This window comes from Mixophyes fleayi, unplaced genomic scaffold (assembly GCF_038048845.1).
Source record: "Mixophyes fleayi isolate aMixFle1 unplaced genomic scaffold, aMixFle1.hap1 Scaffold_4036, whole genome shotgun sequence".
NCBI lineage: Eukaryota > Metazoa > Chordata > Amphibia > Anura > Limnodynastidae > Mixophyes > Mixophyes fleayi.
In genome coordinates this window covers 1-17,344 of record NW_027448019.1, presented here as the reverse complement: position 1 = coordinate 17,344, position 17,344 = coordinate 1, and the positions used below count along the sequence as shown (strand labels likewise).

At 43.9% G+C, this 17,344-nt stretch overlaps 1 long non-coding RNA gene across 1 annotated transcript; it reads right to left on the bottom strand.

Moving 5' to 3' along the window:
• Positions 1-5,217: 5,217 nt before the first annotated feature.
• LOC142134152 (uncharacterized) lies at positions 5,218-15,217 on the bottom strand. The gene is made up of 2 exons (XR_012686988.1): positions 13,195-15,217; positions 5,218-6,815 (listed from the first exon to the last, which is right to left on the bottom strand). It is a non-coding gene; the product is annotated as an uncharacterized LOC142134152 (long non-coding RNA).
• Between the last annotated feature and the right edge of the window lie 2,127 nt (positions 15,218-17,344).

Here is a 17,344-nt window from a genome sequence, read left to right as displayed (position 1 = left end):
ACAAACTGAACTCCTCTATCTGAGACGATTTCTTCAGGACACCCATGCAAACGGAAGATCTCCTTTATAAATTGCTGAGCCAGGATAGGTGCTGATGGGAGTCCACGGAGAGGAACAAAATGCGCCATTTTAGAGAATCGGTCAACGATGACCCAGATGGTATTGAAATTATTAGAATTGGGCAAATCGGAAACAAAGTCCATAGAAATATGGGTCCAGGGTTTGGTGGGAATAGGCAGAGGCAAAAGTTGACCAGCTGAAGATTGTCTTGAACTTTTATGTTGGGCACAGCTGCCACATGCGGAAACAAATTGCTGAACATCCTGATGAAGCGTAGGCCACCAGTAGCTTCTCAATATGAAAGATTGAGTTTTGCGGATGCCAGCATGACCGGCAAATCTGGAACAATGTGCCCATTGGAGCAATTTTTTACGCAGATTCTCAGGAACAAAAGTTTTCCCCTGGGGAGGTGTATTGTCGGGTCTACTGACTGCGATGCTGAGTGGGCTGATAATAGGCCGTGGATCCACAATGATGGAATCTTCTTCTTTTACCATAGAACGTGACAGAGCATCGGCCTTGCGATTTTTGGAACCGGGACGGAAGGTGACATGGATATCAAATCGAGAAAAGAATAGTGCCCATCGGGCCTGACGTGGATTCATGCACTGTGCAGTTTTAAGGTAGAGCAGATTCTTGTGATCCGTGTATATTGTGACAGGATAACGAGCTCCCTCAAGTAAATGTCTCCACTCTTCAAGCGCCAATTTGATGGCAAGCAGCTCTTTGTCCCCTATGGCATAATTTCGTTCAGCTGGTAAAAATTTTCGGGAGAAGAACCCGCAGGGATGCCATTGCTCATCAGCTGGTTTTTGGGAGAGAACTGCCCCTACTCCGACAGATGAGGCATCAACTTCCAAGTAGAATGGACAGGTTAAATCTGGTTGCCTCAGTATGGGAGCAGAAATAAATGCTTGTTTCAGAAGTTGAAAAGCAGATTGGGCTTCTTCAGACCACTTGGCAGGATTAGCTCCTTTTTTGGTGAGGGCGGTGAGTGGTGCTACTACAGTAGAGTAGCCACGAATAAATTTTCGATAGTAGTTAGCAAATCCCAGAAATCGCTGTACTGCCTTTAGTGTAGATGGTTGAGGCCAGTTAAGAATAGCTTGCACCTTCTCTGGGTCCATACGGAGACCGGTGCCCGAGATGATATACCCCAAGAATGGAATGGATTCAACTTCGAAGGTGCATTTTTCAAGCTTGCAATACAGTTTATTCCTTCTGAGACGGCTGAGGACCTCTTTAACATGTCTGCGATGGGACTGGATATCAGAGGAGAAAACGAGGATATCGTCCAAATATACCACAATAGTATGGTACAGTAAGTCCCGAAAGATTTCGTTTATGAAATTCTGAAAAACCGCTGGGGCATTGCTCAGACCGAATGGCATGACAAGATATTCGTAGTGCCCATCCCTGGTGTTAAAGGCGGTTTTCCATTCATCGCCACGCCTGATACGGATCAAATTGTAGGCCCCGCGGAGATCCAACTTCGTAAATATTTGCGCACCTTTGACTCTGTCAAATAACTCTGTGATGAGGGGCAGAGGATACCGGTTCTTGATGGTAATGTCGTTGAGACCTCGGTAATCGATGCAGGGACGTAATCCACCATCTTTTTTTTTTACAAAAAAGAACCCGGCTCCTGCCGGTGAAGAGGATGGGCGAATAAAGCCCCTTTCCAAGTTCTCTTTTACATATTCAGACATAGATTTTGTCTCAGGGATAGAAAGAGGGTAGACTCTGCCACGCGGTGGGGTTTTACCCGGAACAAGATCAATGGGACAGTCCCAATCCCGATGAGGTGGTAGAGTTTCAGCGGCCTGCTTACTGAAAACGTCTGTGAACTCTTGGTAGGCAGAAGGAACTGGCAAAACTTCCTTATCAGAGGTGGAGCAATTTGGAAGAACACGTTGTAAACAGGACCCGAAACAAGTTGGAGCCCACGCCAGGATTTGTGGAGTCGACCAGTCAATATGGGGGTTATGCGTTTGAAGCCATGGAAACCCGAGAACCACAGGGCTAGTGGCTTCTGGGATGACCAAAAAGGTAAGAGACTCGGAATGCAGAACTCCTATTTGGAGCGTCACTGGAGAAGTCTGATGCGTAATGGTACCCCCTGGAATACGGCTACCGTCAACCGCAGAGAGAAAGATGGTCACTGGAATTTTCTCTAGTGGAATGGCTAGTTCAGCAGCTAATCTGGCAGACATGAAATTCCCAGCTGCTCCAGAATCCAGCAGGGCTGAAATGTATTGGGAGCCTTGAGCGTGTTTCAGAGTGACTGGGAAAATACAGTCCTTGCCTTGTGGGGAGCGAAGAGCCACTCCTAGGCTCACTTCCTCATCGTCAGCTAGGAGGTTGTGTTTACCCGGCTTACGAGGACAATGATGTAACAGATGTCCGGAACTGGCACAGTATAAGCAAAGTTTCTCTCTAACTCGCCGTTCTCGCTCGGTGGGTAAAAGACGTGCTTTGCCTAATTGCATGGGTCCTTCAGGGAAAGGAGACGGTACACGGACCCGTTTCAGCTTCCTCTTTTCTAGAGCTCTTTCTCTGAACCGAAGATCAACCCGATTGCAGGTGGTAATCAATTGGTCTAGCGTTGTAGGTAAGTCCCGAGACGCTAATACATCCTTAATGTGGTCAGACAGGCCCTGCCAGAAAACCGCAACAAGAGCATCGTTATTCCAAGATAGTTCAGAGGAAAGTGTTTGAAATTGAACGGCATATTGGCCCACAGACTGCTGCCCTTGCCGAAGGCGCAGAATATCTAAAGCGGCTGACGTTGTTCTTCCAGGCTCGTCGAATATTCTGCGGAAGGTAGACAGGAAGCTATCAATGTCAAATAAAATTGGGTCAGATTTTTCCCAGAGCGGTGATGCCCATGCCAGAGCTTGCCCTGATAGTAGCGAAACAATATAAGCAGTTTTGGTACGTGCAGTGGGGAAATTTCCGGGTTGTAATTCAAAGTGTATACTACACTGGTTGAGAAACCCGCGGCAATTCTTCGGATCGCCATTGTATTTAGCTGGCGTGGGAAGATGGAGGCTGGATGAAGTAAGTAGTGAAGCAGGTATTACTGGCTCAGGCGGAGTATGGGATGGTTGACTGCGGAATAACTGCAAGGTATCCATACGTGTAGAAACATCCTGCAGCAATCTCAAAATTTGCCCCTGGTTAGTTTCTTGTCTCTCAATGCGTTCAGCTAATATTTGGACAGAGTCCTCCCTCGGGGTATGTTCCCCTAGCGGATCCATTAGGCCAGAACAAACTGTCACGGTCGTCTGAATTTCTTGATCCGATTCGGGACCCTTGGGACTAGCTGGAGCAGGAGTGAAACAGAACTTAGCAGCCTGGGTGAACTTCTTGCTCATGTTCGTGCTGATTGTAGAATATAGCAGGGGAATTAGCAGTCTGGAAATGTAGACAGGAACACTGCACTTGTAATGCCGTCAGGAACACTGCACTTGTAATGCAGTCAGGAACACTACACTTGTAATACAGTCAGGAACACTGCACTTAGGAGTGCAGACAGGATTACTGCACTTGTAATGCAGTCAGGAACACTGGAGCCAAGAACTATCCTCTGGAGAGAAGTGTGTTGTTCTGGCAATGAACAGATCACAGCAGCAGGTTTAAATAGGATGTCCCAAACAACTATTGGCTGATCAGTTCATGTGATCACAGCTTCTGAATCTGGTTGGTTTGCACTGATCACCTGACTGCATCCAAGATGGCCGCGCCCATGCAGCAGGACAGACAGTATGTGTTTGTTTACAAATGAAGGTGTGGAGAACGGGAATGCTGCAGATGACCAGAAGGGACCCAGGTAGCCGTGATATGACAGCGGCGGATGAGGTAAGTGCGGCTAAGATCCCGATTTGTGACACCCCCCCTCCCCAGAGGCTTACCCCCTCAGCTCCCCCCCCCATTCCTGGAGGGAAAGCTACCTGGTTGATCCTGCCAGTAGCATATGCTTGTCTCAAAGATTAAGCCATGCACGTGTAAGTACACACGGCCGGTACAGTGAAACTGCGAATGGCTCATTAAATCAGTTATGATTCCTTTGATCGCTCCACCCGTTACTTGGATAACTGTGGTAATTCTAGAGCTAATACATGCCGACGAGCGCTGACCCCCCGGGATGCGTGCATTTATCAGACCAAGACCAATCCGGGGCGCCCCGGCGGTGTTCCGGGCCTCGGCCCGGGCCCGCCGGCCCCCGGCCGCTTTGGCGACTCTAGATAACCTCGGGCCGATCGCACGTCCCCGTGACGGCGACGATACATTCGGATGTCTGCCCTATCAACTTTCGATGGTACTTTCCGCGCCTACCATGGTGACCACGGGTAACGGGGAATCAGGGTTCGATTCCGGAGAGGGAGCCTGAGAAACGGCTACCACATCCAAGGAAGGCAGCAGGCGCGCAAATTACCCACTCCCGACTCGGGGAGGTAGTGACGAAAAATAACAATACAGGACTCTTTCGAGGCCCTGTAATTGGAATGAGTACACTTTAAATCCTTTAACGAGGACCCATTGGAGGGCAAGTCTGGTGCCAGCAGCCGCTGAGGAAGGACGTGTTTTGGAGAGTGCTCAGTAACTGGACTTTGTTCTGATACTTATCCCAGCTGTAGATGGAGGATCCTGGGGGAGGAGAGGTGGAGAGCCCCCAGGCTTCTGGGTCTAAATCATCCAGTATGGAAGATGTTTCTGGCGTGAGGCCTAATACCAGCTTGGCCGGAGCTAGGAACCTACAAAGTGATGGACTAACCGCAGAGTCTGTGCAAGAATCGGCCCTAGACAGGGTAATGGATGTGGACCCCGGAATTGGCCCGAGTGAACCTGCCATCCTTGAGCCACCCCATATGAAGATTAATATGGGGGGCCAAGAATCGGGAACCTGCCTAGTGAAGCAACTGGGTATGGGGAGGAAAGTGACAGGTAGACTAAGTATGCAGACAAGCGTAAATTTGGAAACTCTGCAGCCAATATTGCTGAACAAAGCTATGTGCGTAAACCCTGATGGGGAGGCTGAGTCGGACCTGTTGGGGTATCGGGGTTCACCGATACTTCTATCAAGCACCTTCAATGTCAGTCAGATCTTTCTTTGTTTTCAGTCGACTGGTGAACAGAAAATACTCAACACCTGTATGATATAATGCTGAGCAGCTTTATTCTGTTCCAATTTGAGACCACTTCAGCGCTTATTTTTATACATGTAAGTCTAGGGGTATAGATTCTGAACAACCAATTATAAGACAGTAAAATAATGAGAGAAAATCAATTAACAATATATATTTCAGTTTTACATCAAAGATCAAACAACTCTTTCTTCTTTGTGTGTTATCTCTTTCCAGGCTTTTCGCCAATATCCTTGTGCTGCCCCCATCTTTGAGTCCTTGGGTTTTATCTTATCAAGAACGTTGCTACATGTTCTTGGAATGTTTTCGTTGATGGGAACATGGCGCTGCGTGGCCAACCTTGAATAATTTGTCTTTTTAAACTGAAAATAATATCTGCTTAATTTCTCTTAAAGTCATAGCATAACATATTAGCATCTAAAGCTTAGCACATGATAGATATTAAATCAATAATCATACAATTCCACTCTAACATTCCCCTCTTTGATTAAATATCAACTATTAACCTCTACCTATCAGTCATGGCGATACTCAGCAGAAGACAGTTAGTACCTACATTTAAACATATGGTATCATAAGGACCCCATATGATTAGAACAAGAATTCATTAAGCACATATCTCTGGTACTTTATCACCATAACTTTTCTTTCCCTACTTAATGTTTTATCTCGGTGCATAGAGGGGAATACTTTGCTGATATCTATTCAAAAGCTTTCTTGTATTACATTTTAAGTAGCAGTTCCATATAATCATTATAGTTAGTACAAGAAGAATTAGTATCAATGGATGAATCAAGATATTCATTGCTTTCTATATGGAATAAGATTCTTTAACAAATATGTCCCACTAATGAATAGGACATCAATTTTCATTCTGGTTTCTCGATGGTCACTGTCAATCTCTTGTTGCAGACTGTGCAGGTTTTTGGTTTGATTGTTGACCATTGCTGATAATGTTCACTGTTTGTCTCAGACATTAAACTTGTAGAAATTTCTGTGATCATTACTGGTTCTGGAAGCTCATTATTTTTCCTGCAGGAACAACAATCAAGTGTCAGTAATTTCTTAATCAGCCATATAACAATTTTCTCTACCACATATACAATGAGCTGGATTGCCAAACCCTTTGCTACTAATGGCAATATTCCCAATATTCAAAATGAATCATTGCTGACAACTTTGCCAATGAGGTTATGTATTCACAAAGGCATTTTCAAAGTTTATTCTCCTATGAGTGCAAATTGTTGAGCACTCCTTCCCCTTCTGTTTCTCACAGTGACATAGGCAATTTGTCACTTATCTGTCTGTTTCATACTGGGTCAGGGAGGCCTTGACCCCTACTTCAGGCACAAATATTCTGGTAAGACATATCAATACCATAAGACAGTCATTTCTATTTATCAGAACAAGACTCCCCTGATTTGAAGACTTTGCAGTGTGATGCGTGAATCCAGGTGTCTTTTTCCTGTACTTTCACTGCCATGGGAGTCGTCAACAGGACTTGATAAGGACCCTTATATCTGGGTTCAAGACGTCTCCTGATGTGCTTTCTTATGACCACCCAGTCACCAGATAGCAGTTTATGGGTACCTGTATCAAAATTAGGGTCTGGAATGAAGGAGAACATTTGACCATGTATTTCAGTTAGTTGTTTCTGTAATAAAGCAACATAGTTCAACAAATCACCACGTACATGCTGTAGTTGCTATGGAAAATAACAGCCTGTTCTTTGTGCTGTGCCAAACAGTATCTCATTTGGTGCTAAACCTGTGTCTCTTCATAAGTGTAGTTCTAATGTTAAACAGAACTATTGGTAAATATTCTAACCAAGTCTTTTTGGTTTCTTGCATCATTTTCTGTAGTTTTAATTTAATGTCACCATTAAGCCTTTCTACCCTCCCACCTGCTGGTGGCCTATAAGGAGTGTGAAAAGCTTGTGATACTCCCAAGTTCTTCATTACATGCTTCATTATCTCTTCTGTAAAGGTTGTACCTCTATCTGATTCAATAACTTCAGGTATGCCATATCTATAGATGACTTCTGAGATTAATTTCTTTGCTGTATTTTTAGCAGTAGCTTTTCCTTCTAACACATACTCGTAGGTACCACATTTAGGAAGTTGTATATAGTCGATCTGAAGTCTCTGAAAGGGATAGAAAGCCTTTGGGGTCTTTACTCTTTGCCCTAAATTGTGTATTCCACATATCCAGCAAGCTGCCACACAGTTTGTGTCCGCACAGTTAAATCCAGGGGCAATCAAATTTTTCCATACCCTATTAGTCATTGCCTCTTTGGAATGATGTACTTGTCCATGTGCAATCTGAGTCATTACTGGGTATAAGGCTCTTGGTAGGCACCATTTATTTTCTTTTGACCATATTCCTTGCTCATCAAGCTGTGCACCTTCTTTTTCCCACTTATTCTTTTCTTCCTTTGTTGCTTGTTTCTGAAAGTCTTTAAGGCTTTGTAGGTCTGGGAATTGAAATTTGTCTGTGTCACCTTCTGTTGAGTCTACAAGAAATGTAGTATTCTTTGGTTGGAGGGCTGCCTTTTTTTGCTGCTTGATCTGCAAAGTTATTTCCTCTTGCTTCTGGAGTTTGTTCTCTAGTGTGAGCTTGAACCTTTATAATTCCCACTTGTTTAGGGAGTTCCAATGCTCTAAACAGTTCATTAATCAAGTTTGCATGTTTGATGGATTTTCCATTTGATTCTTGGAAATCTCTGCTTTTCCAAATGGGACCGAAGTCATGCGCCACTCCCCAGGCATAACGTGAATCTGTATATACATTGGCTTTTTGTCCTTCTGCATATACACAAGCTTTAGTTAGAGCTAATAATTCTGCTTCTTGTGCTGATGCTCCATTAGACAGTGTTCCTGAGTCAAGCACCTCTTCCTCAGTTGTGATGGCATAACCTGTATATGGAACTCCATCCACATAGTATCTAGATCCATCTACATAAAGAGTTAGGGTTGCATCTGAAAGTGGTGTGTCAGTGACATTATGCAACGCTGAAGTCTCTAATTTCATAAGTTCCAAACAATCATGTGAAAATTTTTGTGTGTGTATTTCTTCAGTTTCTTCTTCAGACGCTTCACTCAGGTCCTCATATCCCCTGTCTGATGATTCATCTTCTTTGCGACTCCCCTTACTCCTCTCTTCTGAATCATCAATGGGGAGCAGGGTTGCTGGATTGAGGATTGTGCATCTGGTAATTGTTACATGTGAGGCGCTGAGCAAGGCTACCTGATATTTAGTTAGTCTAGCTGCAGACAAATGTCTTGTTTTTGCTTGATTAAGAATTTCTGTGACTGTATGTGGAACTTGAATAATAAGTGCATGGTCCAATACCATATCTGCTACCTTTTCTTTCAGTATTGCTGCTGCTACTGCTTGTATACATGATGGAGAACCTCTTATAACTGGATCGAGTTGTGCAGAATAATAGGCCAGTGGCCTTTGCTTCGTTCCATGTTTCTGTGTGAGGACTCCTAGAGCATGTCCTGACTGCTCATGGCAGAACAATGTGAAAGGCTTCAGATAGTCTGGTAGTCCAAGTGCTGGTGCAGTAGAGATAGCATGTTTCAGGGCTTGCACTGCATTCTCTATTTCAGTTATATTGAGCGGTTCTGTTCCCTGTTTCCTCAAGCATTCATACAGTGGTTGCATAAGAATTGAAGCTGAGGGAATCCACTCTCTGCAATATCCGAGGAGTCCCAAAAAGGCTCTAATTTCTTTGACTGTTTTTGGTGTCTTCATGTCTCGTATAACTTTAACTCTTTCAGTTGTAAGATGTCTGGTTCCTGCAGAGATACAATGTCCTAAGAATATTACTTTTTCCTGTACTAGTTGCAACTTGCTTTGTGATATTCTGCAGTCTTGTTCGGCCAGAAAACAAAGTAATGACAGTGTTTCTGCTTTGCATTCTTCTTCAGCTTCCGCAGCCATCATGAGATCATCTACATATTGAATAAGTTGAGTAGTTGGATTGATAGGCCTCCATCCTTGGAGAATTAGTGCCATTGCTTCTGAAAATTCTGATAGGCTTGTGGCTCCTCCTTGAGAGAGTCTTGTCCAACAATATTGGTTTCCATCATGGGTGAAGGCTAGAAGGAGTTGACTATCTTCTGTGATTGGGACTGAGAAGAAAGCATTTGCCAAGTCGATTACTGAAAACCATTTTGCATTTGGTGGTATCTGATTAAGCAAAGTGTGGGGGTTGGGTACAATGGGAGTGTTGATCAGAAGTCTTTTGTTGACCTCTCTTAGGTCATAAACCATCCAGTATTGCACCCCCTTGTCCAACATCTTGTTTCTTTACTGGGAATAGGGGTGTAGAATAAGGAGAGTGACATTTTCTTAACACCCCTATTTGTAGATATTCTTGTATTTGTTCTGAGATTGCTTTGGTTTGAGCTGCAGCAAGTGGGTACTGTTTAATTGAGACAGGATGTGTTCCTGGCTTTAGTGTCAGTTTTACAGGACTTACTTTAGGTGTACCCACATCCTGTTTTCCTTTGGACGATAACTTGTCTGGTACTATATTCAGCCAATCTGGTAGATTAACAGTCTTATCCTTGTGACATGTGCTCATCTGCTCTAGCATCTAGATTGCTGCTGTAAGCTCTTCTTGGACTGGAGATGGGAGTTGACTTGTTAGTTTTACTCCAGTTGGGGTGTATTTGATGCTGGCTTGTATCTTTGAAAGTACATCTGCTCCCAACAGATTATAGGGACAAGATGAGGAAGTGAGAAATTGTATTGGTACTTCAATTGTCTCTTCACCTACTAAAAGTGTAACTGGTTTACTTTCTGTTAGTTTTACTTCTTTTCCTGCTAGGCCTGTAGCAGGTAAATAAATTTCTGTTAATAGTTGTTGAGGTACCTCCTGTTTTCTTAATACAGTGTGGCTTGCTCCAGTATCAATTAGACACTCACGTTCTTGACCATTGGGTAATATGATATTCATTAGGCCTTTAGTTAAGTCATCTTTCAGAGTTTGGTTATATGTGAGCCGGAGGTACGTTGGAGTGCCAATTTCCTATGCCAGTTGTTGGTCTGTAGCTTGTTGATTTCTTCTTTCCAGCCATTTCTTATGTTTAATGCAATCTCTTTTCATGTGGCCTCTTTGTTTGCAAAAGAAACAAACTCCTTGTTTTTTCATTTCTGGCAGAGTCATATTTCCTTTTTCCTTTATTTATTGCTCAGGTGCACCTCTTGTGTCTGTACGAACCTTCCAGTCTTGATTTTCTTGGACCACATGAACGGTTTGGGACTTGTCTTTGACTTTCCTCTGCTTCTCCTTTTCCCGGTCTTCTATACCTTCTAGGACTTGGAGCATGGATTGCATTTCCATTGTTACTACTTCTGGTCTTATAAGGAACAATTGTTGACAATATGTTTCAGAAAGGCCATTGAGGAATCTGGTCTTAAACAGTCTGCGATGTTGGGCATTATTGTGAGTGAAGCCTTAAACTTTGTGTGCTTAAGTAGCTCTGTCACAATCTGGCAAAGCCAGTGCTGGTGCTGAAGTTGCTTTAGCTTAAAATTGGTTAAACATTTGGTTTTGCTCAGTGGAGAGTGTAAATGTCTTACTATCACCCAGAAATGCTAATGCAAAAACACAGATAATAGCTCATAAAGTCTTAAATCTTTTTCATTTCCGTACAAACATTGAATTCCCATCAATGCATTACCATACCCACGATACAAAGAAGGACTTGCAGTATACTACTATTATAGCACAGTAAATAATGGCAGTGAATGCGTTTACAACACTGATTGACTCAAAATTCTTATGAGGATAAAAATAAAAACCTTTTGCTTTCTGCACATACAGAAAAACCATCTGGTTCATGCATTTGCTATGCGAATAGCACATAAACTCTAATATCTCTTTCCAAAACAAGGTAATCATTACTCAGCAGAGTGTCACGGGCACTAGGAGTCTTTACCCAGGGATCACCAGGTGGTAGGCTTACCAGAGCAATATAGGTGGTAATAGGGTACTCTGGTAGCAGGGTGATCACGGAACAGTAAATAGCAGATGATGAGATGCTCAGGAAAGTCTATGACTAGCAACACTGGTAATATGGAGGTAGTAGTACACGAGGAACTGTATGGACAAGGACACGTGAGGGTAGTCAGTGGTCTGCGATAGCAAGTTGTACCACTGCTATAGTGAGGAGGAATGTCCAACAGAAACGAGGAGGTGATGAGAGTCAGCGGTCTGCGGATAGCAAGTTGTACCGCTGTCTGAGTGAAGGAATGGAATCCAAGTGGAGGTATCCGGGGAGTCAGTGGTCTGCGATAGCAAGTTGTACCACTGCTATGTGAGAGGATACTGGAACAGGTGATACTGGAAACAGGGATCAGTGGTCTGCTACTAGCAAGTTGTACCACAGAATATATAAGTGAGGAGGTGCACGGGGAGAGACTGCAACACAGGGTAAACACGGCACCTTAACACGATCCACAGTAATATGCACAATATAGATATATATATGAATGACTGAACAGCACTGCAAATATGGAAAGTCTCTTGAAGTAATCCGGAACAAGATAGTATAGTCAATGATGGCAACAGACTCAGCGGAGAGCAAACTCCAGAGGAGAACCAACACAGTCCAGCAAGATATGCAATACACCAGCACAGTCAATGAGAAGTATGCATACCGTGGTTCAGAAGCAGGCAGTCAGACAGAAGTGCAGCGATACCTGAGCGGCAGGAGGCCGGCAGGATGAGAAGTCCCTGGATGGATGAAGCAGAGGTCTAGTAGGTGCAGCGCACAGGTAAGTAAACCAACAGGGACCCGAATCCACAGGAATCGGTAGAACGCGGAACTGGAATCTTGGAGGACCCAGGAGAATGGTGATGATCTAGCAGCAGGATAGCGGATGAGACACGAATCCACTGCTGACAGGTGGGTAGAGACCAGCGGAACACAGGGAAGGCGTGGAGAGCGGATCAGCAGTAGATGGACGATTAGCGCTGGCAGCAGCAGCAGGGCTCTGCGGACACACGGAGGTAACCAGTAGCAACCAGCAGGTGCAGATAGCGATGGAACACGGGTGAGCAGAGTAGACCAGGAACTGTTGATCACGGAGAGGAGCGGATGGCAATAATAGCAGCAGTCTCGGGGAAACACGGGAGAGATGAGATGAAGACTGTAGTGCCCAGAGGCAGCGGATAGGAATCAGCGAACAGTCACGATGTTGAAACACAGACGAGTTGTACGCTGGAGACTGTAGTGCACAGAGGCAGCGGATAGGAATCAGCTCACAGTCACGATGTTGAAACACAGACGAGTTGTACGCTGGAGACTGTAGTGCACAGAGGCAGCGGATAGGAATCAGCTAACAGTCACGATGAGGAAACACAGACGAGTTGCAAGCTGGAGACTGTAGTGCACGGAGGCAGCGGATAGGAATCAGCTGACAGTCTTGATGATGAACAGGTGAGTAGATGTGGAGAGTGGCTGAAGTGCACGGAGGCAGCGGATAGGAATCAGCAAACAGTCACAATGATATGAGATAGAGTTGAAGTGGTTTAGAAGACTGTAGTGCACGGAGGCAGCGGATAGGAATCAGCTAACAGTCACGATGATACAGTTGATGGTAGAAGTGGTATGGGAACCACAGGAGTAGAAGTGGTTTGGAAACCACAGAGGTAGAAGTGGTTTGGAAACCACAGGAATCAGCAGCGCTGAATACACGAGGAAACACAGGAACACCTTCAGAGACTCATGGGGAATGAGACTCCAAGATCAGGCAACGTGGTGTTGACCACAGGTGCTTAATATAGGGAGTGTTGCCTGATCTGCCAATTAAGTTAAAGGGACATACACTGAAGGATAGGAAAGGGCTGCGCATGCGCAGACCCTCAGGATGGAGGACGACCACGGTTCCTAAATGTCCGGGAAGAGGCACTCACGGTCCGGTGAGTGACACAGAGTCTACGGTTTTTAAATTCTTGATTAGTTTTTACTTATGTTTGTTGTAGCTGTGGATCAAAACATTGCAAACTTCTATTCATTGGAAGTTGGATAAATTCAATCTGGATTGAAAGGGTGCTTTGTAGCTGGAGAGCTTCTGTGAAGAAAAAAACTTTTGCATAGAGATTAACATTTATTCACTAGGAATTACAGTAACTGTTATTAATTCACATTGAACAGCTGCTAATACGACACTTGTTTAAAAGTTTCTCTTTGTAGCTTAACTGTGACGCTATGCGTTCCATACAATGAAAAACTGATTTCCTCAAAGGGGCAGTCCCTAATCTCACAAACAGGGAATGTCAAAGTGACGAGACCTGGGCGAGTGTTCAAAGCCACTCCTTTCTCATCATCTCTTTGTAAACCAAATATTCACACATATTTCCAGATTCTGTGATTTCCATGTTTAAAGTACAAATATATATTCACAATTCTCGCTCACAGACGACATTTTATCTCGTAAAATTTCTTTATGGGCATAACAAACCCTCCTTATTTCTGAGAACATTCATCAGCGCCATTTTCACACAGATAAAAACAGCTTGTAATATATATCTTCATGTAAAGGCTCACTCCCACAATTCTCAACTTCATTAAAGAGAAAGCTATTTTTCTCAAATTTCAGAAACAAAATTATTTTGTTCAAATACAGAAACGGCTTGTTGGACCCCAGCCAACTTGTCCGTCCACTGAATCGTGTAATGACAGACCAAAACATTTCAACACTTGTTATGCATCTCTTTAAAAGCTTAGAATTAAGCAGGCAGGCATTATATTATTTACAAAAATGTACAACTTCTTTAACCTTGAAACATGTCTCTTATAAAACAAAAAAAAAAAAAAAAAAACAGACAAGACAGACAAACACAGATCTCCCTCACACGAAGTAAGACGGAGACAAAACTCACATACAGAGAAAGAAAAATCAGCTGAAACCTTCCAGCCTACTGCTGTGGAACTACAAGTCCCAGCATTAGACTAAATACAAGTTAGCCTCAACATGTTATTATCACTCAGCACTCCGGACATATTTTATCAGCATTACATACATTGTCAGATAACAAAAAACAGAGTGCTTCTTATCTCAACACACTGAAATCTTTTACACAGAATAAGGGAGGGGCACATCTCACTCATTCAGCTGCGCAGGATCAAACATACATTTAGCATATCCACACATTGACCTGACCTTCATAGCCAAGCCTTTTTATCCATTCTTTATTATTCAAATAAAACCCATACCATTTCTCTAAGTCTAATGTCCCTTCTGGGGGAAATCCTGCTCTCTTGAGTACTTTATGAATTCTTTTAAGAGCTTTACTACCTTCTCTCTTTTTCATTATATCCATAGATTTGCCTATAGTAGGCATCTTACTGTTCTGTGCCCCCATTTACTGGGTTACTGGTCACAGTACTGTCAGTATCTGGGATACAATGTCTTATAAGTGGAATAAGGCAATACAATTTTCCCCTTTGTACAGACTATAAGTATCTTTAATCCTTTACCTCCTAGTCTGCCCTAGGAACACCAGATGTGAGTTTTATCGGCTGTAGATTAAAAGGCTGGCACTTATGGCTGATCCGATTCTTCCCCTCAAGTCAGTGTATGGACATATAGGTTTATAATCTGGTAACATATGATTTTGTGGCCAATATGTAGTATTTCTTCATTCAAATGCACCCTAATGTAAAATATAGTTCTTTTTCATTACTTACAAAACCGTAATATGCATTTGTAGTTGTAACACACTCTAGTCTAGGTCCCTTGCAACCTGAATATTTTCTCAGAACAATGCAGCAGGTACAATTCTTACATACACCTCTCTTATTATCTTCTAACTAAAATTGTCTACATCCATCATAATCTACAGTATCCATACATTTATCATTTCATTATCCTTTCCTCTGACTGTACATTGGGTTCATAGAATACCCTCTAATCACCTCAACTGACTTTCCTTAGACATACAAAGAAATTCTGAACTGAGTAAGAAGGTAGAAATCTACACTTTTCTTACTCACCGGATTTAGTTCAGCAGTTCTCTGGACATCAATGGAGTGTGGCGTCAGGTGTGGAGATATTGGAGCATCCCAGACGTAGCTCCCAGAAATGTTGGGGTATCGGGGTTCACCGATACTTCTATCAAGCACCTTCAATGTCAGTCAGATCTTTCTTTGTTTTCAGTCGACTGGTGAACAGAAAATACTCAACACCTGTATGATATAATGCTGAGCAGCTTTATTCTGTTCCAATTTGAGACCACTTCAGCGCTTATTTTTATACATGTAAGTCTAGGGGTATAGATTCTGAACAACCAATTATAAGACAGTAAAATAATGAGAGAAAATCAATTAACAATATATATTTCAGTTTTACATCAAAGATCAAACAACTCTTTCTTCTTTGTGTGTTATCTCTTTCCAGGCTTTTCGCCAATATCCTTGTGCTGTCCCCATCTTTGAGTCCTTGGGTTTTATCTTATCAAGAACGTTGCTACATGTTCTTGGAATGTTTTCGTTGATGGGAACATGGCGCTGCGTGGCCAACCTTGAATAATTTGTCTTTTTAAACTGAAAATAATATCTGCTTAATTTCTCTTAAAGTCATAGCATAACATATTAGCATCTAAAGCTTAGCACATGATAGATATTAAATCAATAATCATACAATTCCACTCTAACAGACCCGAAAGTGATCTTGGGGAGCCGAGGATCCAGAGCGGCACGCCAGAGTGGTGTGGGGGATACCAAGCCTGTGGTGCCGATAGACCCGGCGACCGTCAGTCTGCCTGAATCAGAGGACAGTGAGCAGGAGGAGACGGACGCCGAGGCCAGGATCAGAGAATTAGAAGCAGAGGTGGAAGGATTGGAGAGGATGATCGCAAAAAAGAAAAAGAAAAGAAACCGGGCGTTTAGCCGGGACCGTGTGATCATCTCGGCTGAGATAGACGATCTGTTGGAGGCTGTAAAGGAGAAGGAAAATCTATTGGTAGAATTGAGAGCCGCCATGGACAAAGCAAACCTGAAAGACTCGGCGGCATTGCCTCCGAATGAGGTAGCCGCGGCCCAGGAAGACAGTGAGGACGGTGGCTTGTACGAGACTATCCGTGTTATGGAGGGAGAGCAAAAGTCTGTGAAGGGCCCGGGGAAAGCGGAAGGCGGACCCGAGGGTAGTGCGGCACTGTTCCCTGAGGAAGGGAGCATGATGCACTCCCGGCAGCCTGTAGTCCTGTCTGGAGAAACCGGAAGTGAGTACCCGGACGCCCGGAGACCGGTGAGTTCAACCGTAGCTCTAATCCCAAATGCTGTCAATGATAATTCGGAAGTTACAACACGTAATAATATTGTTTCAAGTGTGGATGCAAAAGCTGGCTCAAAGATCGGGGCAGAGGCTCGTTGCGAAGTGGCGGCGGTTTCCTCTGCAGCGCAGCCGAGCGACAGCCAAAGCTCAGTGATCGGAGCCAGTGCGTCTACTTCCGATCGCACTGTGGTAGCGGTAGAAAATGTTCTAAGTGATTTAATGCACAAAGATAATGCTGTCAATGATAATTCAGAAATTACAACACGTAATGCTATTGTTTCAAGTGTGGATGCAAAAGCTGGCTCAAAGATCGGGGCAGAGGCTCGTTGCGAAGTGGCGGCGCGTTCCTCTGCAGCGCAGCCGAGCGACAGCCAAAGCTCAGTGATCGGAGCCAGTGCGTCTACTTCTGATCACACTGTGGTAGCGGTAGGAAAAGCCCTAAGTAATTTAATGCACAAAGATAATGCTGTCAAAATATCTGATGCAAATGTTGAGAATAAGGTGTCAGTGAACGGTGTGTTTGTGATGAGCACTGATGTTGGTACCTATGACGCAGCGGCAGCGCTACCCCCCGCTATGCAGCCGGATTGTCGGCAAAATCCGACAGCCCAAGGTGGCGTACCCAAGGCTGGGAAAGTAAATGTGGTGGGGGATAAGAATGTTATAAAAGGTAACAATGTGGCAAAACCTAGGAATGAGCCCGTGCATGATCGAGACTCAGAGGTCCCGACAAGCACCTCTGGGAAAACAGGGGAGGGTCCCAGCGCAGTCCAAGAGAGAGTCATTGAGACAATTTTTGGCCCATTATTTGTGTCAGACAGGGCAAAGAGGGCGGCAGAATT